The 23,253-nt window shown below is 47.6% G+C and overlaps 1 pseudogene; it reads left to right on the top strand.

Annotated features, from left to right (window-relative positions):
* Nucleotides 1-17,084: 17,084 nt before the first annotated feature.
* LOC111177588 (golgin subfamily A member 7 pseudogene) lies at nt 17,085-20,176 on the top strand (annotated as a pseudogene).
* Nucleotides 20,177-23,253: the final 3,077 nt, after the last annotated feature.

Genomic DNA, 23,253 nt, shown 5'->3' with positions numbered 1-23,253 from the left:
CTAGAGCACAGGCTCAGTAGTTGTGGCACAGAGGCCTAGTTGCTCCACGGCACGTGGGATCCTCCTGGACCAGGGCTCGAACCCGTGTCCCCTGCATTGGCAGGCGGATTCTTAACCACTGTGCCACCAGGGAAGCCCCAGGAGCTGGACTTTTGTTTGTCGTGGTGCTGGGGCCTGTGCTCTGCCTCCCCCCCAGGATGGTGTGGGCTGGCCTGACCCGCTATTGCCCACCCTGAATGGCTGACCTCTGCTGGCCGGGACAGGCACTATGCCTACCTGATGGCCGCCACCCCAGGGAAGGAACTTCAGGATCTGTCTTCCCATTAACCTGGAAGCCCCGGGTAGGCAGGGAGCACTGAGATTAAACAGCCCAGGCTGTAGTCTTGGGTTTGGGTCTGGCTCTTCTAACTTGAGCAAGTTCCTTCTCTCCTCTGGCTTCAGTTCCCTCATCTGCGAAGTGGGTATCATCACACTGAGCTTGTGGAGAAGAGGCTGTGTGGTGTGGAGGTTTGGGGCTCAGTGTTCAAGCCAATTTGAACTCAGCTTATCCAGTTACTTGCTTTGTGACCTTGGGCAAATTAATCACTCTCTAGAAGCCTCAGTTTTCCTGTTTATAAAATGGGAATGAAGAATCTCTCTTTTGTTCTTCAAAAGGTAATGTGCTCTGCACCAGCTGGGGGTACACCCACTCATTTCTTATCCTCTCCTCTTCCAGGACCCCAGCCCTCACAGCTCCCTGGCTAATGAGTCAAGCAGTGATCGGTGTCAGGCCCACAGTAGGGACTCAACCATGCAGGAAGAGTGGGAATGTACCGCAGAGCTCCTGCCCGGGGGGCCGCCACATCATCCATTCAGAGTTTATGGAGTACTTCCTGCCTGGCAGGTAAGTCCTGGCCCTGAGGGGTTCCCGGGCACTTCTGCGCAGGGCAGGCTGTGTCCTTCTGTTTGAACGCTCACTGCAGGCTTGAGAGGAGCCTGTCTTGCATGTCTGGACATCTGGATATCAATCCAGTCTTTGCTACTCAATCCTTGTGTGGCCCCCCCAAACTAAACAAAGATTACATGAGTTGGGGAGGGAGGAGACTCATAGGAAGTGAGAGGAGAGGATAGATCTCCCCATTGGGTCTGGGGATCCAAGCATGGAGAGGCCTTGGGCCTCTGGGGCAGCCGAGGAGGTGGGAGGAGCCTGGACCTCCCTGTGCCATGACAGGTACTGGAGTAGAAGCGGAAGTCATCTGGTGGGCACGCCTAGGCAGATGGGCCTGATGTAGCCTCACACAGCTCCCAGGAGCAGCAGAAGGCTCCTGTGTGCCCAAGAGGGTTTCCCACAGCCTGGAGAGGTCTGGATTCAGCAGTGTGTGTCTGATATGCCCAAGAGTGGCACAGACAAGGCACAGAGGGTGGGAGGATCCGGAGAGGCTGAGGTGGAGCCCAGAGGGAGGCCGTTTGTGCTCAGTGGGCACCAATGTCTGATGTCCAGACATCTTGTGGGAGGACAGCAAGGCAGATGCCCAAGAACTGCATCTTCCTCGTGTTCCCCCTCCCCTGCCTCAGCACCACATAATCGCCACCCCAACCCAAGAACTGAGATGTAGTCTTGACTAAGATGAAGAATGCTCCATCCAAGTGAAATGTGGGCTCAAAATAGAAATACAATCAGCTAGATAAGAAAGTTCTACTTCTCATATACCTTGGTTTGTAGTCTGAGATTTGTACCTGCCACCCAGGGATAAAGAGGACGTGACACAGGTTCATACAGGTGAGAAGAGGTGGCTTTCAAAGATAATCAGACTAACATTAGTCTTTACATCTGTAATGCTGGACAACAAAACTTCCACAGATTATTAGGGAAAAGATTTGTGATCCAAGTCTTTGTCCCGGTCAAGATACCATTAATTCTGTCAGGGCATTTTGGGGGCTCATGAAGACTGAACAAAATACTCAAAGAAATACTCAAACCAAATGAAACTGGGTTACAAGAGAGATTTCAAGATATGGGATGAAAAAGTGTATAGGAAATAATAGGAAGAAATGGCTACATATAGTTAAATCTAAATGAATGATGGTGTGATTAATAATTTGTGATTCTTTGGGCTTCCCTGGTGGCGCAGTGGTTGGGAGTCCGCCTGCCGATGCAGGGGACGTGGGTTCGTGCCCCGGTCCGGGAAGATCCCACATGCCGCGGAGCGGCTGGGCCCGTGAGCCATGGCTGCTGAGCCTGCGCGTCCAGAGCCTGTGCTCCGCAACGGGAGAGGCCGCAGCGGTGAGAGGCCCGCGTACCGCAAAAAAAAAAAAATAATAATAATTTGTGATTTTTTAAAGTATAGATTCTTGAAACAAAGCCATTCTGTAAGGGAAAACTTATTAAGAGTCAGAAATGAAATAATTGAAGTCCGCAGTATCCAGTGGGGCAGCCACTAGTCACAGGTGGCTCTTTACGTTTAAATTAATTAAAATTAAATACAATCCAATATCCAGTTCTTCAGGTGCACTAGCCACTTTTCACGTGTTTAATGGCCACACATGGGTAGTGGTTACTGTATTGGCCATTGGACATAGAACATTTCTATTATTGCAGAAAATTCTTTTGGACATCGCTGGTCTAAATTATCCAAATAATATAACAAAGCCATGGAGGGGAAAGGATGTTTTGGAGAGTAGAGAATAAAATATTCTAAAGATCTTTTAAAAGGATAGGGGAGAAGTAAACAAGCAAAACCAGCAGCAAAACTGAAAAGCAGAGTCAGAGTTCTAAATAAGCAAGTGGTGATGGTGGTGGTGATGGGATTTGACGTAAGGAAGAAAGAGAAACTTGACCAAGCCAGAAAAGGCAAAGGAGAAAGAGGGAGAAAAATATAATCAGTGGTAAATATGAAATTAGGTGGGAGAAATAAAGCTAAGTTCATTAGCTATCACAATAACTGTGATCTGGATGAATTCCTCTATCGGAAGTCGAAGATGTCATTTCCAATAGATATATAGAGAAAAATCCGCTGGGACAGAACATCTAAAATGCTAGATAATTTATGTCATAGCTTAGATGACAGAACATGAGGGAAGTGTCAAGGTTCAGAAACATCAGGAAATACTGAGTCCACAGAGGTAAACATGTTTTGGAGCCAGCATTTGCCCAGAGGGTATCTGCCTATCTCTGGTGACTCAAAGTCTGGCTTTAACAGGCTACACAGCTCATGGAACAGAAGATAATTCCTGGGGCCCAATCAACGTGAGAAATAGGGCTCCTGCATAAAGCTAGGATCACAAAGGGCTAGTAAACTAGGGAAAAAAAGTGTCTACAGAGATTTGTCTGTCTCTATCTTCACTGGGGTTGGAGCACAGGAAAGAAGGGTCTTCCCTGAGAATCTCGGGACAAGCCCAATTTCAGGTGGGTATGCTGCCGGAATCACACTGCCTATATTTCTCCCCGTGCTCCCCTCGTCCAAAACAATTAACTAAAAATGCAATCTAAAGTGTTCCCCAGATGCCTGATGAAGCAATTGCAAATGCTCCCTGGAGAAACACACTTTAAATCTAGGCTTCAAAGGATTCTCACAGATAAACTTCCAAGGAGCAGGAAGTCATAGTGAAAAAAAAAATCATTAAACAGAAACTACATGAAATGAGTGTCAGCAGAAACAAACTGCTGAATCAGACCAACAACGACTGAAGATATTGGAATTATCTATTATAAAATATGAAATAATTATGTGTGGTTTGCTTAAAGAAATTAAAGAGGTGATAGGATCTACGACAAAAGAATGACAGTATCAAAACTGATCAGTTGAATTTGAAAAAGAACCAAATAGAACTTCTAGAAATGACAAATATAATTGAAATTAAAACCCAATGGTTGGGGCTTCCCTGGTGGCGCAGCGGTTGAGAATCCGTTTGCCAATGCAGAGGACAAGGGTTCAAGCCCTGGTCCGGGAAGATCCCACATGCAGCGGAGCAAGTAAGCCCGTGAGCCACAACTACTGAGCCCGTGTGCTACAACTACTGAAGCTCGTGTGCCTAGAGCACACGCTTTGCAACAAGAGAAGCCACTGCGATAGGAAGACCGTGCACCGCAACGAAGAGTAGCCCCCGCACGCCGCAACTAAAGAAAGACCACGCAGCTATGAAGACCCAGCACAGCCAAAAATAAATAAATAAAACAAATAAATTTAATAAAAAGAAGCCACCGAAGCAAGAAGCATGCACACTGCAACAAAGAGTAGCCCCCGCTTCCTGCAACTAGAGAAAGCCCACACGCAGCAACAAACAGCCAAAGCAGCCAAAAATAAATAACATCAATAAATTAATAATAAAAAAAATTAACCTGAAGAAAGAAGGAAAGGGGAGATAGAGGAACAAAAAAAACAGAGCAAACAGAAAATAAATAATAAAATGACAGAACTAGGTCTAAACGTATCAATAATTACATTAAATCTAAACAGACTAAACACACCAACTAAAAGACAGAAATGATCAAAATGGATTTTTTAAAAAAAGATAAAACCATATGCTGCATATAATTATATTGATATAATGATATGGATAGGTTAAAAGACTAACATACATGTACTAAAAATAATTGAACACTACTCTTTAAATTGGTGAATTTATGATATGTGAATTGTAGCTCAATAAAACTGTTAAAAGAAAGATTAAGATACACCATGGCAACACTAATCAAAAGAAAGCTGGACTGGCTATATTAATATCAAAGTAGACTTCAGAGCAAAGAAAATTACTAGGGATAAAGAGACACATTACATAACAATAAAAGGGCCAGTTCACCAGGAAGACATAACAATCCTAAGTGTGTATGCATATAATAACAGGACTTCAAAATGCATGAAGCAAAAATTAATCAAACTGAGAGGAAGCCCGCGGTGTGCGGGCTTCTCATTGCACTGGCTTCTCTTGTTGTGGAGCATGGGCTTTAGGCGCGTGGGCTTCAGTAGTTGTGGCATGAGGGCTCAGTAGTTGTGGCTCGCAGGCTCTAGAGCGCAGGCTCAGTAGTTGTGGCGCACGGGCTTAGTTGCTCCACAGCATGTGGGATCTTCCCGGACCAGGGATCGAACCCATATCCCCTGAATTGGCAGGTGGTTCCTTAACTACTGCACCACCAGGGAAGTCCCTGGGTTAAACAATTTTTAGTATTCCATTTTGGTTTATCTGTTGTTTATTTTTTGGTTTTTTTTTTTTTGCGGTATGCGGGCCTCTCACTGTTGTGGCCTCTCCTGTTGCGGAGCACAGGCTCTGGACGTGCTGGCTCAGCGGCCATGGCTCACGGGCCTAGCCGCTCCGCGGCATGTGGGATCTTCCTGGACCGGGGCACGAACCCGTGTCCCCTGCATCAGCAGGTGGACTCTCAACCACTGCGCCACCAGGGAAGCCCTATCTGTTGTATTTTTTACTGTATTCTTAATTTTTTTGTGATTGCAATATACATACTTAACTTTTCACTGTTTACTTAGCAGAAATACTTTACCACCTTAACTGGAATGTAGAAATCTCACCACTATGTAAGAAAGTCCCTTTACACTCCTTCCTTTATAGCTGTCATATATTAGATCTACATTGAAAACTTCATCTACCAATGCCATAATTTTTGCTTTCAACTGTCAATCATATTTCATATGACTCAAGAGAAGGCGAACAGTCTGTTTACCCAGCTATTTACCATTTCTGTAATTTATTAAAAAAATTATCTAGCCATTCAGATTGCCTGGTTCAGGAACTTGACCTGACTGTACGGAAAGAACTTGCAGGTGGGAGCAGAACAAAAGGATGTAGACACTGGAGCAACGTTCTGCCACTGGGAGCCTGGTCTTGTCCTGGATTCCTCGTGGTCTCTCAGCAGCCTGGCCCATGGTGCTCCAGCTCAGATCTCCATGAGCTTCCCTCCCAGCTCCCAGTGCAGCCATCCCCACCACCAACTCTCTCCACCTGAGCTAGAGGGTCTCTGCTGCTTGCAACAAAACATAGCAGCCCTCAGCAGTTTTAAATCAAGGTCATCAAGTGCTTCCTATAGAAATTCAGGAGATTTGAATAATGGAATCAAAGTCAAGCTTTTGGGAGTTCTTCCTGGGGAGGGTGAAACATCTGACATTGTTGTAAATATTCTTGCAAATTCATTTAAAAAGTTCAGCATCGAAGATAGAATTCTTTGTGCTTGCAAGTATAAATATAAATTTTAGTAGAACACAGCAGCATGGTAAAAACAATATTCATATCCAATTAGGAAATTCATGGAGCAGAAATGAACTTGGAATCGGTGCGGTGCAAATATAATTGAAAATTGGGATAAAACAAGCTGTGATGTTATATCAATTGAAACGGAAAGTGTAGTTATCTGTATGTACACACACACATACATACATAGCGATTACACTACAGTATTTTCGTGGCAAAGGTGTTTAATATAAGACATATTTCATTATGGCCACAGGGCCAGGACTAGGGAGAGGCGAACAAGGCACCTGCCTCAGGGGCAAAGTTTAAGGGGCAGCAAAAAACTCAATAATCAAGACAAATAGTATTTTAATGCTATATGTATTTTAAAAATCAGAAATAAATGCAAAAACCATGATGAACAAAATATCCACATTTTAAATAAAGAGAGGATCAGTATTATCAATTTTCTTTCTGCCTCAGGCTCCAGCATGACCTGGCAGAGCCCTGCACAACAGTATGTTTTCTCTTTTTGCTGTCTGTCATCAGTCACAATTTTTAAGTGTTTGATCCTTGGAAGAACTTTGTAAATCATTTTAAGTGTTTACAATGGAATTGGACATTTTGTAAATGAATCCTCAAAATTTTGTTCAAAAGCAATAGAAAACCTTTAATCGCAGTGTTCAACAAGGGTGTCAAAATAAACTTTAACTTTTATCAACTTAAGGTACTGTAAACAAAGCTTTCACCAAATTTCAGTCATTTGACACGAGGACACATTTTCATATATCCCTCAAAAGCAAGGGAGTTGCTGAACCAAGTAATGAGAACGCAAACGGTGGCCAAGATTTACTTTAGAGATTCTCAAATTTTTCTTTGGAATGCCTGGATTTTGGGGAAGAATATTTTGATGGAGTTCCTATCTTAAGTTGGGAAAATTTATATTTTGTACTTGGATTGAAGGGAAGACAGAGGCTTATGGTTTTGCCGCATTTACAACTGGCAGAATATTAAAAAGAATTGTAAAGTCAACTTACATGAGGATTTTATCTTCTCATAATATTTGTTAAAGAAAGGTATTCTAAATGTAAATACACTGCGTGGGAAAATATTGGGGCCGAAATAGTTAACCATTCCTACCCAAAGAAATTAGAATTGAGAATGTCCTCCAATTAGCAGAATCTGCTCTGAGCTTAGGTGCCTCTGCGGAAAAACTATGTTCTTATTAAGAATATTGTAATCTATAGAGAAGAGTCCATGAAGGGTGCCAACAATTTCCATCTTATTAATCATAGTAACCTTGAAGATAATTGCATGCAGTCGTTGAGGGGGAAAAAAAAAGAGACCATATTTCTTTCTCTTTTTCTGCTTACTTTATGTTTTTAACGTCTTTATTGGAGTATAATTGCTTTACAATGTTGTGTTAGTTTAGACCATATTTATTAAAAACACATATTCTTTAGAAAAATACCAGTGACAGAATATTAGAAACAGATGTGGCTAAGAACTTGATTAAAGCACATGAATGTATAGCCAAGTTTCTTCTTTTTATGTTACTTTTAATGCTCAGATAAGAAACACAAAAGTTAAAAAAAAATTAATGCACATATTAAGTAACGATTCAATACATGATTTAAAAAATAAACTTTAAATTTTAGTATAGCTTTATAATTACAGAAAAAAATTACAAAGATGGTACAGAGAGATTCTGTAAGTTCCACACCCAGCTTCTCCCGTTATTAACATCTTCCATTAACAGGCTATACTTGTTATAATTAATCAACCAATATTGATACATTCTTATGAACTAAAGTCCATACTTTATTCAGATTTCCTCAGTTTTTACCTACCGTCTTTTTTTCTGTTCCAGGATTAAAGGTACATCCTATCAACATAATTTATCATGGTTGATGTTGGCCTTGATCACCTGGCTCACATAGTGTCTGTCAGGTGACTCCCCTGTAAAGTTACTCTTTTCCCCCGGCCCATCCTGCACTCTTTGGAAGGAAGTCACTATGCACAGCCCACACTTAAAGGTTGGGGGCTTATGTTCTCCTTCCTCGAGGGGGGAGTATCTACCTAAATTATTTGGAAATTTTTTTCCGCCAGAGATTTGTCTTGTCTTCCTTGTTTATTTATTTAGTCAATCATTCATTTATAGCACTATGGACTCATGGATATATGTTTTATACTTTGGGTTATAATGCAGTACTTCTTTATTTGGTTGGTTGCTTACCTTGTTCCAGCTCTGGCCATTCTTTTTTTTTTTTTTTTTTTCGTGGTACGCAGGCCTCTCACTGTTGTGGCCTCACCTGTTGCGGAACACAGGCTCCAGACGCACAGGCTCAGTGGCCATGGCTCACGGGCCCAGCCACTCGGTGGCATGTGGGATCTTCCCGGACCGGGGCACAAACCCGTGTCCCCTGTATCGGCAGGCGGACTCTCAACTACTGCGCCACCAGGGAAGCCCTGGCCATTCTTTTGGTTGGCTCGTGTGTCTTTCTGATATAGTCCTTGTGCGGTTTTCATGGGAGCATCTGGAATGTAGCATTTTAGACAACTTGGCAATTATATCTTATTATTGATTTTTATCTGATTGATTTTTAAGGAAGGAAAATTAAGTGTAATCCAGTCTAAGATTTTATCCTTATCCTTGAAAGTGGCTGGAGACCAATCCCACCGGGTAGTGCCCTCTCCAAAGTCCGGGGCCCATGGCCTGAGGTGGATGATACATGGGTGTCACTGAGGTTCTGGGACTACTCCAAGGGTTCAGCAAGCCCCCAGCAGCCCTCTGGCTGGCCACAGTCCCTGTGGGAGCCCTGCAGGGCCAGCCCTGGAAAGCCCTGGGAGGTGTTGAGTCCAGCTCCCCATGTCTAGAGATGAGGGGCTGAGGTCCAGAAGGAGCAAGCTGCTTCCTCAGGGTCACAGGGTCCAGGCCAGGCCTTCCCCAAGCCATGCAACACACCGTGAAACTCACACTGAAACTGACAGAGGCATGGCTCCAAACCTGGGCCTCTTTTCCTCCCCTCCCCAGGGCAAGGGGCAGTTTAGAGGAGAAATCCCAGGAGAGCCAGGCCTAGGTTTGCTTGGAGTGGATCTCCAGTCACAGCCTCACCCAGGAACCGGGCAGTGTGGGTTACTGTTAGGGCCTGTGCCCCAATCCTAGCTCCCCCATTCACTTACTTCAGGACCTTGGGCAAGTCACTTCACCTTTCTGAGCTTCAGACCCCTTATCTGCAAGTACAGGTAGTATTAATACCTCCCTCGTGGGGTCGGCAAGAGGGTCAAAGGCTCTAACGTGTGTAAAGGGTTTAGGATCCTGACGTGGAAGGTAAGTGGCACATAAACAATAGTTTGTTGTTACTGCATGTTTTATTATTACTAATAAATGCATTCCAAGGGGCACCTCAGTTTTGAAAGTAAATGATGTGATCATGAAGACAGATGGATTAGCAGTTTGTAAAACCCCCAAACCCAGCCAAACTACGATGGAGGAGGCTGGTGGTGCCCAGAATTGTGACCAAATGGTTCTCTGTGACTTCAGATGGTGAACCTGCTGCAGGTTTGCTGGGGGAGCTCGTAAAGAGCATCTGAACGGAGTGACTGCTGAGGGTGGGCTGGGGCCGCCTTCCCACCCAGGCCATCCACTGCTGGCACTGCCCGGCCTCCCAGCACGGGTCTCCCCAGCCCTCCCCTCCACCCTGATCCCAGCTGGGAGGGAAAGGTGACCTCACTGGCTGCAGCTAGCCTGCAAAGGGAGGCTTTGAGGGGACAGCGGCAGATGGCAGCTGCGCGCTTGACTGTGCTGGAATGCTGTGTGCATGGAGACGCCTTAGTTACCAAGCGCCCAGTTCTGCAGGCTCTGCACACACCCACACATGCACTTCCACGTGTGGTGGGAAGAATTATGGCCCCCAAAGAATTATGGTGCAAAGATGTCTACATCCCAACTGCAGAACCTGTGAGTATGTTACCTTACTTGGCAAAAAGGGACTTTGCAGATGTGATTAGGGAACTTGAGAAGGGGAGATGATCCTGGATTATCCAGGTGGACCTAATGTAACCACAGGGTTCTTTACAAAGGAAAGAAGGAGGCAGGAGAGAGAGAGATTTTCTGTTGGCTTTGGAGATGGAGGAAGAGGCCACAAGCTAAGGAGTGCAAGCAGCCTGTGGAAACTGGAAAAGACAAGGAACAGATTCTCCTCTAGTCTCCAGGAGGACACAGCCCTACCAACCCATTTTGGACTTTTGACCTCTAGAACTGTAGAATAATTAATTTGTTGTTGGTTTAAGCCACTATGATTTAAACCACTAAATGTTTTAGTACACCTTTTATATTCAGCATTCAGATTGAGAAACAGAATGTTGCCAGCACCTCCAAAACATCAGCCATTCACAGATCACCTTCCTGATTTTTGCCTCGTCCAGGTACCACTACATGCCACCTTTGGCATTTTTCTTACAATTATTTACTTAACATTTTTCTTTAAATATTTACACCTCTACTTAACCCGATCTATTTGAAAAGAAACTTTCTATCACTTTGTTGAAAGTTAAAAACCATTACAATGACCCATTATCTATGGCAAGTATTCTATTTGAAGGCAAGTATAAAAATAATTGTTACTAAATTCCAGCTAGACCCTCCTACCTGCCGGAGGCTCTGGACCTGCGGGCTGCTCTTTCTTTATTAAAAAGGGCAGTTAGGGACTTCCCTGGTGGTCCAGTGGTTAAGAATACGTCTTGCAATGCAGGGGACACAGGATCCATCCCTGGTTGGGGAACCAAGATCCCACATGCCATGGGGCAGCTAGAGAGCCCACGTGCCGCAACGAAAGATCCCGAGTGCCGCAAGTAAGACCCAACACAGCCAAAAATAAATAAATAAATAAATTTTAAAGAAGAATTCTTCAAAAAAAAGGGCAATTAGCAGAAGGATTTGAGAGGTGTTAAGGACTGACTTGCACCACGCCCAGGCTTTCACTTGTATCTGATCATAAGGATCAAAAGATAAATGAAAAAGAACTTTAGATAATGCCATTTAATGCCAAGTCTGCGTCTGCCCCTCTCACTTATGTCCCAGGCCACCAGCATTTACCCCCAACTTATGAAAAAGCAGAGGGCTTGTTTCTGACTCCTCTCAGAATGACCTGCAACTCACTAGCTGTGCAAGCCCAGATGGGTAACTTAGCCTCTCTGAGCCATAGTTTCTTCACCAGCAAAGAATGGAAACACAGCTGATTCTCATTATTCGTGGTAGTCATGGTCTGTGAAGTAGTTGGGAACACTGAATACTGAGCCATTATTCCTAGGGAAAATACACGATTAGGTTTCTTTGAGCCTGTGGTCACATTTTTTCAATTGATCAATACCTAACCTTGTTTTATGTGTATTTCTGTTCAGATACCTTATTTAATACATATTGTTGAAAATGAACATACCTGTTTTCTCTGTAAGGCACATCACAGCCTTCATTCAGTTAGGAATACTAGAAAGCACTCAGCACTACGCTTGGGGCCATTTAAAATAGCGGATTGGGACTTCTCTGGCGGTCTAGTGGTTAAGACACGCTTCCACTTCAGGGGGCATGGCTTGGATCCCTGGAGGGAGAACGAAGATCCCTCATGCCACACCATGAGGTCAAAAAAAAAAAGAGCGAAATCTCCAACAAAAAGCACAAAATTGTGAAGAGCTCAGCACTAAACGGACCACGGAAAGGACACGTTTAACAGTGTGAGCTGAAACAGGAAGGCTGAGCATCGGTCGGCTTGCTGGACTTCAGCTGGGAACGCGCACGGGGGGCCAGTCTGCGCATGTCCGCCAGCGACCCTGAAGGCACAGTGAGTATTGATTGGGGGTTAAAATACATTTCATTGAGCAGGCGCATTGGCAATTCCGGAATCCGTGAGCAATGAAGATGGCGGGCAGCACCAACTTCCCTGGATCATCTCGAGCGTTAACAAGGTAATAGAGGCCTTCAGCAGCTTCCCCATGGTGGGTCTTCAACCCAGGGGGTCTTATAGCGCGCGTTGTTTGCTGCTAGCTGGTTCTTTGCCTTTAGTGCGTCACACTCAGGGCGGGGAGGTACCTGCTTTCAAAACGGGGGTGCTCTGAGGCCAAGTGACAGAATGTCCGGGGAAGCCCAGCACCGAGCTGGCACTCGGAGGCTTTGTTGGACCAGACTTGAATTTTCTGCAGCACCTTTAGTTCAGCCTGAGCAGCCCATGGGTATGCCTGCGCCTGGGCCAGGGATGGTGGGGGATACCCAGTGTAAGTGCTGTGGGCTGGACCCTGAGAGCAAGGGCGTCCTTAAATTTTGCACTCTGGACATCTCTCCCTTCAAACTGGTGCTGGCTCTGGCAGCTACCTGGACAGGTTTTCTAGAAAGGCTGGTTGAGGCCAGGTGGTGGAGGGAAGCAGGGTATAGGTGCATTTTATGTTTAGGGTAGTAGGGAGCCATGGAGGTTTGTGGAGCAGGCCTGTGATGGGGATGAAGCCGGTATCCTGAAGGCATCTTTGAGGAGGGGGCTGCAAACAAGGCTGGGGGAAGCCTGCCTGGAGGGTGGGAATGACTGAGAGAAGACAGCTGCTGAGGTCTCCTGGGTCTTTCGAAGCCTCATATTTCTCCCTGTGTGTGGCTCCCGGGAGCCCGTGATGAGGAGAGGAACAGTGAGCACTGGGGGCTCCTCTCCCTGGGGCTTCATCTGCCAAAGCCACCGAGCGTGCAGGCCTCCCCAGATCTTGACAACCAGTCCTGTTCGCTGAATTTTTCATTAAGAAAACTGGTCACCAAAGAGCAGCGGCTGGGGAAAGTTTCAGCAGCACTGCTGGGGGGTGTGAACCAGGCAGACCCAGAAGCGTGGGGGTAACTCCCTCCAAAGTCTCCCACTGCAGGCGTGCACTGGCCCACACACATGCATGTGTGCATAGCACCCCCGAGGGCCCATATGTAAGTGCACACTGTCAGATTCGTAGTGTGTAACACAAGAACGCCGTGTGCCACACCGACAGGCTGACAGGACACAGCATAACTCAGGGCTTTGAAGTCAGATTTGCAATTTACTAGGGAGTTATTAATCTTCTCAAGCCTCAGTCTTCTCATCTGTAAAACGGGGATAATAATAGAACCTCCCTCATATGTCTGTTGCAAGGGTCGAATGAGATCGTCCATGTACAGTGCTAAGCATGGCGGCCTCCCAGATGATAAGCACGCCATCAGTAGTAGCTGTTAGCATTTCTGTTATGATGGTGAGGACGTACACCACACAGACCAGCGCCACAGACATCCTCCTTCTCAAACTCCTTAATCTCTGACTCCTGCCCTTTTATAACCTCTGCCTGGGGAAGGGCTTAACGGGAGGGCCTATGGTTCTCTAAGCAGCTTTTGACCACTTACTTTTAAACTGAGCACAGTGGACTGTTCGTTTCTCACTTTGGAAATGGTACATCTATCGTGTTAGGGGGGTGAGCATAAACTTCGTTATAAAATCCTGCAGAGAGAGGGGAAAGAAGCAGGGCTGAGAGATGAAGGGGAAGACGAGAGGGAGACCCGTTTCTGGCTTCAACCTCCCTGAGGCCAGCTGCCGCTCCTTGGGCCCCTCCTAAACTACATTCATGGCCTTCCAGCAAATTCCCCTTTCTCATTAAGTAGCTTCAGTTGGATTCTGTTATGTGCAGCCAAAACCAGGGCAAGGCCTGGTGAACGAGATGTGGCTCCTCCCTTCCCAGAGCTCAGCCCAGTGCAGGGATAGGAGGCGAACAGGAAGCAACCACCTTCGGGAAGTGCTGGGACGGGGGAGGGACTCGGAGCCATGCTTGCCGGCGGGGAGAAGGGGTTTTTCTGTGCAAATGTCCTCTGAGGTGAGGAAGGGAGGAGAGGGCAGCTTCAGCAGGGGGCACAGCTCATCAGACACCCGGAGGGGAGCCTGGCACGGTTTATACAGAACATCCGTATCTATGTCTTTAACCGGATCACAAACATTAACAATCCCTGCGGTTTCACCGCCCCCAGTACCTCTCCCCTCCTGTGGTCGTGGTGGAAACAGTGTTATTCTCCCATTTCTAGGGGCAGAGCTCAAGGTTCAGACAGCCCTACCTTTTCTTCCAGTAGATTCCTGGAGATACTCAGAACCTGGAACCCCAGGCTGAGGTGGCGCTGAAGCAGCTGTCTGAGGCTGTGGAGAGAAGGGGAGGAGGTGCCTGTGTCCTCGTCAGAGGCAATGGGGACAAGGGGACCCGGTTCCGGAGGCAACAGAAGGCTTCCTGAGCGGGGGTGGGGGTGGGGGGTGCGTGGCAGGGCTGAGGGGAGGGTTGGAGGCCGGCAGAAGGAGCTGGGACTGCAGGGCACGTTAGGGAGGCTCTGGGGGAGCCTGTCTGGGCACTGAGGGCCTCTGGTCAGAGGCATCGCAAGGAAGGGCCTGGGGGAGATTTGATGGCCTACTGCACGTCCCCAGTGACACACCCCAAGTTGGCGCGCCTGAACGTAATTGAAAAATATTTATATCTACATCTTGGAGACAGAAAGAGGGAGAAGCTGAGTGATTACTTCATGCCCCAGGTGCCTAGCACATCTCATTTCATTGTTTCAGCCGTCCTGTGAGGCAAGTATTCTTATTCTCATTTTTCAGATGAAGGAACCAAGACTCAGAGAGGTGATGCTACATGCCAAGGTCACACAAGTGGCCACAGCACTGCCACGTTGTTGCCGAGCAAGGGCTCGTGTGCCTGAGGTGCAGAAAGCCAAACCCTGACAGCGGGGTTTGCAGCAAAGTGAGGGTTTATTTGCAGGGAGCCAAGCCAGGAGAACAGGCAGCTCATGCTCCAACGACCCGATCTCCCCCATGGCTTTCAGGCAAGGGTTTTTAAAGACAGTGTGAGGGGAGAGGGTCGTAGGAAGCTGATCAGCCCGTGGACCTTCTTCTGATTTGTTGGTGGTGAGGTAACAGGGTGATGTTTAAGGAATCACAACCTTCTGGTTCCAACCAGTCTGGGGTCTAGTGCTTGTGGTCAGCATGTAGTCACCATCCTCCCTCCACCTGGGTGGGAGTCTTAGTTTCTATAGAACAACTCAAAGATATGCATCAGATTGTTATCTGTATCCCCTGAGGAGGCACTAGGAGGCCTGTGGCTCTGTTGTCCTAATAGTTAACTGCTTGAGTCTGCTCTTTGGAACTCAGGGAAGCCGAGGAGACTAAAGCCTTTTTCTACAAACAAGAAACGGGGGATGTGGAGGGGTTTTTGTACCCAGAAGGCCCCAAAGGGTCCTGCTTCATTTCAATCCCCGCTTTTCTTTGATACTCTTAAATCCTGAGGGGAATGGGGGCGGGACAAGAAAGGGAATAAAGTTTGGGACGGAGACGTTAATCATAAACTCAGTAAGGGAACTGGGTTTCAAAGTTATGGTAAAACCACTGCAGTCCTGCCCTCATCTTGTCAGCAGACCGCTGAAACACAGCCTGTGCTGCAGAGAGGAGCCTGTGCCCTGAGCAGCCAGGAGAAGCCTGTTAAATACTCACACGCCTTCCTCACAAGCTCATCATCCAGGCAACAGCCCCATAGTATTATTATTATTATTATTAATTTTAATTTTATATTTGGCCACGTTGGGTCTTTGTTGGTGCGCACAGGCTTTCTCTAGTTGCGACGAGCGGGGGCTACTCTTCGTTGAGGTGCGCAAGCTTCTCATTGCGGTGGCTTCTCTTGTTGCGGAGCACGGGCTCTAGACACGCGGGCTTCAGTAGTTGTGTCTCATGGGCTCAATAGTTGTGGCTCGCAGTCTCTAGAGTGCAGGCTCAGTAGTTGTGGTGCACAGGCTTAGTTGCTCCATGGCATGTGGGATCTTCCCGCACCAGGGCTGGAACCTGTGTCCCCTGCATTGGCAGGTAGATTCTTAAGCACTACGCCACCAGGGAAGCTCCCCCCGCCCCCATAGTATTACTATCCTCATGATTCCCCACCTCCTTTCCCAGAACCTATTTACTCTTTGTTTATACATACTTCTAATAAGCTGTGTGGTGGAAAGAGCACAGGTCAGAAGTCCTGAGGCAAGTCTGTTAGCATCTCTCTGTGTCTCCTCCCCCATCTGGAAAATTGAGATAAAAATAAGTGCCTCGGGGCTGAGGTTTTCCTTCAGGTCAGAGGATCGTAAGGTCATGGTGTTCCTCATAGACCACTGTGACATTCAAACATACATAATTCCATAATACAAAAGCACATTTATGGAAGAAAATACAACTATGTATCATGTCTCTAGGATAGTGTATCTTTTTTTTTTTAAAGTATACATTGAACCTAAAATCAAGAAAATACTTCTCTTTAAATTAATTTTTTTTCCTCTGTACACTGGGAAAGTCTCACTATATGATGTTTTAGGCAGGACACCCGGGTCCAGCTCATCCCACAAGTGCCAGTTTGAGAACCCCTGGGCTGGAGGTGGGAGACTAGTCCCTGCCTGACCAATCACCTTGCTGTGTGACTTTGGACACGTCACTCACCTGTTCTGGGCTTTTGTTTCTCCTGGATGCAGCAAGGGGGTGAGGGTGGCCTAGAGATCATCCTAGGTCCTTTTCAGTTCCAGCCTTCAAGGGTGGAGTCTGTTCCTGCATCTCCGTGTCACATTCAAGATCCCATGGACCAGGGGCAGCTGTGAATCCATCTTTTCCTCTAGTTCCCCATCTGTGCATCTATTCCTGCCCTGTGGGAAACCATACATGGGAGTCTTGGGCCAAGGAAAGGCTGCTCCTTCCCCTCCAGGAGACCCCCAAACAATGTCTGAGGGGGATCCAGGCTATTAAAGTAATTTACATAGTAATTAACAAGGTTCCATTAGTGGATTCCTGGAGCCAGAGCGCTCTGCTTCCATTTCCCTTTAGGGGTACACAGTCCTGGGCTGGGACTGAGGTTTGCTGGGGTTCAGCTGGTGGAGCAGTGAGGGGAAGAATTTTCCATGCTCACGTGTCCCAGCCCCACACCCAGGGAAGAGAAGCAGTGACTGTGCGAGGGCCCCAGCTGGCTGGGTAATGAGGTCTGGGGCGAAGGGGTACCTCGTGAACACTTCGGGCCTGAAATCCCAGGAAGAAAGGCAACCGTGAGTCTCACAGCCATGTGTCTGTTCTGCAGCCCAGGGCCTAGTGCCTCCAAGAGCTCCTCTTTCAAGATGACACAGAATTTCTCATGTCCTTCTGGGTCTCCGACAAATTATATGTGTGACCACAGTAGGGTGCCAAGCTTCCCTGGTTATCACCCCTTTGAGCCTCTCAGCAACCCTGTGAGGCAGATGTTAACTTTTCCATTGTGGGGTTGAAGAAACCTATGCCCAGAGAGGTGAGGTAACTTGTCCAGAGTCACACAGCCTGAAATAGCAGAGTGGAACTAGAACCTGGGTCCTCTGACACAATCCAGCTCTTGCCACTTGGCTAGTGGTTTCTAAACAGCTCTGTGGAGCCCTAGGGGACTCCCAGAGTGGTTTGCCTCAGGATAAGGGATCGTCGAGAGGACTGGCAACTCCACCCCATGTGTCCCCCGCTTCAACCAGGGCAATTATTTACATGTTGGATGTCTAGGTGGGATTTTGTTTGCATTCCAGTTAGAAAAGCTTTTAAAATCACTGCACTTTTAGAAAATTGTCCCAGGAAGGGACCTGTCACAGGGCCGCTTCCTTGCTCATCTCTGACAGTGAATGGAGCTGTGTAATGTGGCAGAATTGGCCTTCTGAGGCTCTGGTCTGGGGTCCCAGATCCCTGGCCTTGGTCTCCCCATCAGGCTTCCTGCAGGTGAAGCCCAGTACCCGCTGCCTGCCCAGCCCCTCCGGCTCCCTTCTCCCACCGAGCCCGGCTGGCCTGCTGCTCCCCTGCCCCACCAACAGCCTTCTCACTGCTCTGTAACAGCTTCTCCTTGGCCCCGTTGTTTCCATGACCAACCAAGGAAAAAGACAACAAAGATGGGGAAAGGACAACGATTCTGGGGTCTCCACAAGTTTTGAACGATTTTCCTACACTTCTTCACTCAGCAAACATTTCTAGAGCTGTAAGAGCCAGCATCTGAGGATAAAAATGTCCCTGAAGGCGGTGCGACAGCCGCTGGAGGGCAGCGGGGGCGCGGCCCGTCCTGTCCTCGCCATGAGGCCGCAGCAGGCGCCAGTGTCCGGGAAGGTTTTTATTCAGCGAGACTACAGCAGTGGCACCCGCTGCCAGTTCCAGACCAAGTTCCCCGCGGAGCTGGAGAACCGGATTGACAGGCAACAATTTGAAGAAACAGTTCGAACTCTAAATAACCTTTATGCTGAAGCAGAGAAGCTCGGGGGCCAGTCCTATCTTGAAGGCTGCCTGGCTTGTCTAACAGTGTACACCAACTTCCTGTGCATGGAAACTCACTACGAGAAGGTTCTGAAGAAAGTCTCCAAATACATTCAAGGGCAGAACGAGAAGATCTATGCTCCCCAAGGCCTCCTCCTGACAGATCCCATCGAGAGAGGACTTCGAGTTATTGAAATTACTATTTATGAAGACAGAGGCATGAGCAGTGGAAGATAAACCATAGAATTAAAGGCCCACCTCCAGCTGGGACCCTCATCTGTGCACCGGCCGACCGCAGAGTGCCCCCCACCTCCTCTCCAGAGCATCATTCCCTCGTATCTGCTGCCAGAGCCACGGTGCCATTCGCTCCAAGGACTGACTTTCTAGAATTCCACACCTGGAGTGACTGCTAGTCGCTCAGCATCCACTTTGTGTCTCCAAATGGTGGAGGACTCTGTAATCTTTTGATTAGTTTTTGAGAAAACGCAGTGAAGCATTTCACTTTTTTAATTCAAAGCCATTAATAAAATATGCAGTTGGTCAGCCCAACATAGTTTATTTCTTACCTGCCAGCAGTGCCAGTGGCTCTCGTCATTCCCTGGGCTTCAGCAAGTCGTAAACTAGCCAGTGCTCAGTCTTACTCCCCCAGATTCATAAAACGCTTTTCTCCAGGATTTTGGTGAGGGGTGGGCTGTGTCTGGTTTTGCTAATGCATCTCCCAGATTTCAGAGAATTACCAGTTTTGCCATGACTCAAAGCTTAAAGATCAAGTTCTGCTGTTCAGATTCTCAAACTGAAGCTCATTGGAAAAATAATGTATAATGTTACTTGTTTTATTATAGCAATTCCTGATTAAAGCAGTATTTAATGCAATTTCCAGGTTTTTGTTTTTTGGGTTTTTTTTTTTTTGAGAATTCTGTTATTAACTGCATTACCTTGAATATTGGGAAGATGTGGTATGTGTTGCTTGTTCCTTATAAAAATAAGTAAGCACAATAAAGTGGATGCTAAACCATCAAACACAAATGTCCCTGCTGTGTCCCTGAATGAGCAAGTGTTAATAAATATTTTAATTATCGTTTTGTTATAAATATAACTTAAGAGAAAAAAATTTGATAGGAGTAATACTATATATTGCTAATTTTTAACTATCCCTACTGGCAAACCATATGATTCCTAGACTTTCCTCATATACGGTATTCAGTGCACAGAAATACTATGATTGGTTCAAGCTCAGTAAGTTAAGTGGTTTCCAACTAAAACTCTCAAGCCTGGGTCACTGTTTCTAGTTCTTCTTTTTGTCTGTGTGTTCTTAGTATTGGGACTTCCTGTGCCCTTCATCTTTAGGGTTTGAGAGCCCTGTATTTGGGAGAAAGTTAGGACATGTACTAGGAGAGAATGAAACGGTTAAAAGTTTTACTGTCAGATATTGTAGGTGCTAATGCTGGATTTAACCTTTCAGATTTAATTTCTTTTATGGGTCTGTTAGTTATTCAGTAAATCCCATAGCTCTATGTAATATTTCAGTTGTATGAAACTTGTTACTTTATAGCCTATAATAGGGTGTCTGTCTGCCTTTTAAACCCATTGCAATAACTTTGCTGAAATATTAACACATTAGTAAAACTTTTCTTAAACAAACAAACAAAGAGAAATGTCCCTGAGCCCGAGTCTGGCCCTTGGAGAGCTAATGGGAAGACATAGTACAGACTCATCACAGTGGTTCCCCAGGGACGACTCGCTGGGTGCAGTGCTGGAGGGTCTTCCAGACCCCATGGAGGGGCAGGGGGAGTGGGTGACTGCTGATGGTGAGAGCGTGGCAGATGTCAGGGAAGGCTACGCGGAGCTGGAGAAGCCTGAGCCCCTTGGAAGGCAGAGGAGGAGTTGGCCTGGGATGGGGGGGCCCTGAAGCACTGTCTAGCTAGAGGGAGCAGCACGTTTGGGGGCTCGAGGCCGGAGAGCAGAGGGCGTTTCGTGTGGTTTCACCTACGCGTATGAGGCAGAGTGGAGGAGTGGGGCCTGGGGAGATGGGCGGCTGCCAGGTGAAGGTGCCGAGGAAGGGGGCCGAGGCCCCCAGGCCTTCTGCTGCCCACTCCCCTCTGCAGTTCCCTCCACAGGGCCCCTGTCCTCAGGGCATCCCGAGGGGCCACTTAGGCTGTGGGTAGGGGTCAACAGGGGATTCATAGCCCAGGGGCACCCCGACATCGGTGCCCGACTGCCCCCGTACCCTGGGCCTTACCTCCTGAGACCTGGGGAAGAGACGGGGAAGGTCACAGCTAGTGAGGTGGCAGCTCCTCCTTTTCAGGCCTCAGTCACTCTCTATGTACAGCAAGGGGGTTGTCACAGATGATGGCTAAAGCCCCTTCTGGCCTGGATTCCTCCTTTACAGACAAGGAAGGTATTTCAGTTTGGCTCCCCCCAGGAAACGGAGCCCGAAACCAGATTTGAGTGCTAGTAGTTTATTTGGGAGGTGATCTCAGGAAGCGCCAGTGGGGATGTGAGAGGGGGAAGGAAAGGAGACAACACAGGGTGCCTGATGTGCAGAGGACCCTGCAGGTGACCGGGGCTCCGTGTAACGCACCCCTTCAGAGTTGTCCTGTTCGAGGGGACAGGAAGCCAGTGGCGTGATGACAACGGTGTGTAGCAAACAGCGCTTACAAAAGGAGGTTGTGCGCTCATGGACAGCATATTCTTCAGAAACCTAGACCCAGAGGGACTGAAGTGACTTCCCCTGGGTCACGCTGTGAGTTAGCGACAGGCTGGACCGAGACTTGTCACCCAGGGCTCTTTCTGCCACCCATCCCTCCCCTCCCCCACCTCTGTTGTCAGGTCTGTCAATCATCCTTGTCCCTCCTCCTTCACACGGTTTAATAAGAAAACTTTGGTAGTAGATGCAGAGATACCTTGAAAAACATCAATTGGTTTACATCTATGAAACTTTTGAGCCCTTCTCTGAAAAAGGCCTTATCATCTCCATCTTTGCATTGCCATCTTTGCACATGGTAGCCCCTTTATACACAAAGGATGAGCGATGTTTTGGCCATTTGTGTGGTATGGGGTGATGCCTGTGTCTTTATGGCTCTCAGTTTCCTTGTTTGAAAAATAGGCATGTGATACCAGCGTGCTAACATCCTAGGCTTGTTGTATCAGATAGCATGATGCGTGGCACCTAGTAGGTGCTCGACAGCAGTTTGGACTGCCGAAGGACGTTCAGGAAACCACATCGGCTGTCACGCCAGAGGGAGGGGTGGTCACGGTGGTGAGCCGGCAAGAACCATCATGAGTCAAAGGATCGCGTCCCTCCCCCACCCTTCCCACCAACCATGCCCCCCTCCACAGGTCTCAGGTCGGGTCGGGTTGCCCCCTCCCCCCTGCACTTTCCCCGCATCCCTGAAGCTCTGAGTCAGGTTTCCCACCTCCTGCGATTTCACAGCTCCCCGCCAGCCAAGCTGTTTTGCAGACCCAAGTTGGTAACGACAGATTCTTCTCTCCTGGCCCTCCACTGGCGAAACCACGGAAAGTATTTGAAACACGCAGCCTGGGAATGTGCAAGCTTCCATTCGCCGGGCTTGGCAGGGGCCAGCGATTTCTCAGCCAGCGCTTTTGACTAAGACTTGTACGGCTCAGGTTTCCCAGGAGCTCGTCAGCTCAGTTTTTCAACAGCATTTATACTTTTTTTTTTTTTCCACCCTTCAGAACATTAACCCTAAAGTAGGTTCTGAATCATACAATCCCTGGAAGCATGGCTCTCTCTCTGTTAGAGGCACGGTTTTGGATGGGCCTCAGGAGAGCTGGCCTCAGCCTGGGACGGGGATCTCCTGCCCATCAGGGCTCCTCGGGCCCAGGCGGCGTCCGGCGTGAATCAGAGGATTCTCTGCCGAAAGGGATCCCCAGAGGACTTCCAGATCTTCCGCCTCTAGAGAGAGCTGGTTAACCCATTCCAGGCCTCTGCAACTTTGATTTTAAAATGTCCTCTGATAGGGTTGAAGGAAGGGAGAGAAGATGCAAAGACCACAGACTCTGGACCTAGGTACACCTAACATGTCAGTTAGGCATCTGCTCCCACTGGGTTTCACCATCTGTAGAATGGCAATAATATTGTAATGCCCACCTCCAGGTTATCGTGAGGTTTAAATGGCAGCACAGAAAATCACCTAGTACAATTCCTGCACACAGTAGGTTTCCTCTCTCCTTATTTCTTGGTCACGGATGCTACGGTCTCATCACAGAGTTGTTTGGTGAATGAATGAAGGTCTTGACCTAAGCACCCCCTTCTTCTCCTCTCAAGGCAAAACCATGGAACAGGTATTTCCTGAGCATCAGCTCTGTGCAAAGAGCAGGACTAGGCCTTGTGGTGACACCCCGATGCCAAAGTCCCTGTTGTAAAGGAATTTCTGGTCTCGTGAGGGAGCAGGCACCACGGGAAAACGGCAGGTGGATAAAATGTCCACAGGAGAGACAGTCACAGTGATTTTGCTCACTTGCTTACATACATTCAGTCATTCCTGCAACAGGCATTACTGCAGGAGGAGGGCCTGGCCACCCCTTGCCCCTGGTGGTGATTCTGGGGGCTTCTAAAGCAAGCTCTTTCCACTTTACATCCCTGGTTCTGTTTGCTGTGACGTGATACTTGGAAGTGCTTTGGAAATTCAAGGGCTTGCTGTTCCCTCTGCCTAGAACACCCTTCCCAGCTCACTCACCCCTTCTCTGAGAAGCCCTTCCTGACTCTCTGAGGCACGTTCAGCTGTCCTCTGTCTGAGCCCCCCAGCACTTTAGTCATAACAGGGGTACTGCCCCCTGT

The sequence above is a fragment of the Delphinapterus leucas genome, chromosome 2 (genome assembly GCF_059928025.1).
Source record: "Delphinapterus leucas isolate spDelLeu-1000000601 "Yukka" chromosome 2, BTC_Dleu_Yukka2, whole genome shotgun sequence".
Classification (NCBI taxonomy): Eukaryota; Metazoa; Chordata; class Mammalia; order Artiodactyla; family Monodontidae; genus Delphinapterus; species Delphinapterus leucas.
This window is presented reverse-complemented; position numbering and strand designations above follow the sequence as displayed.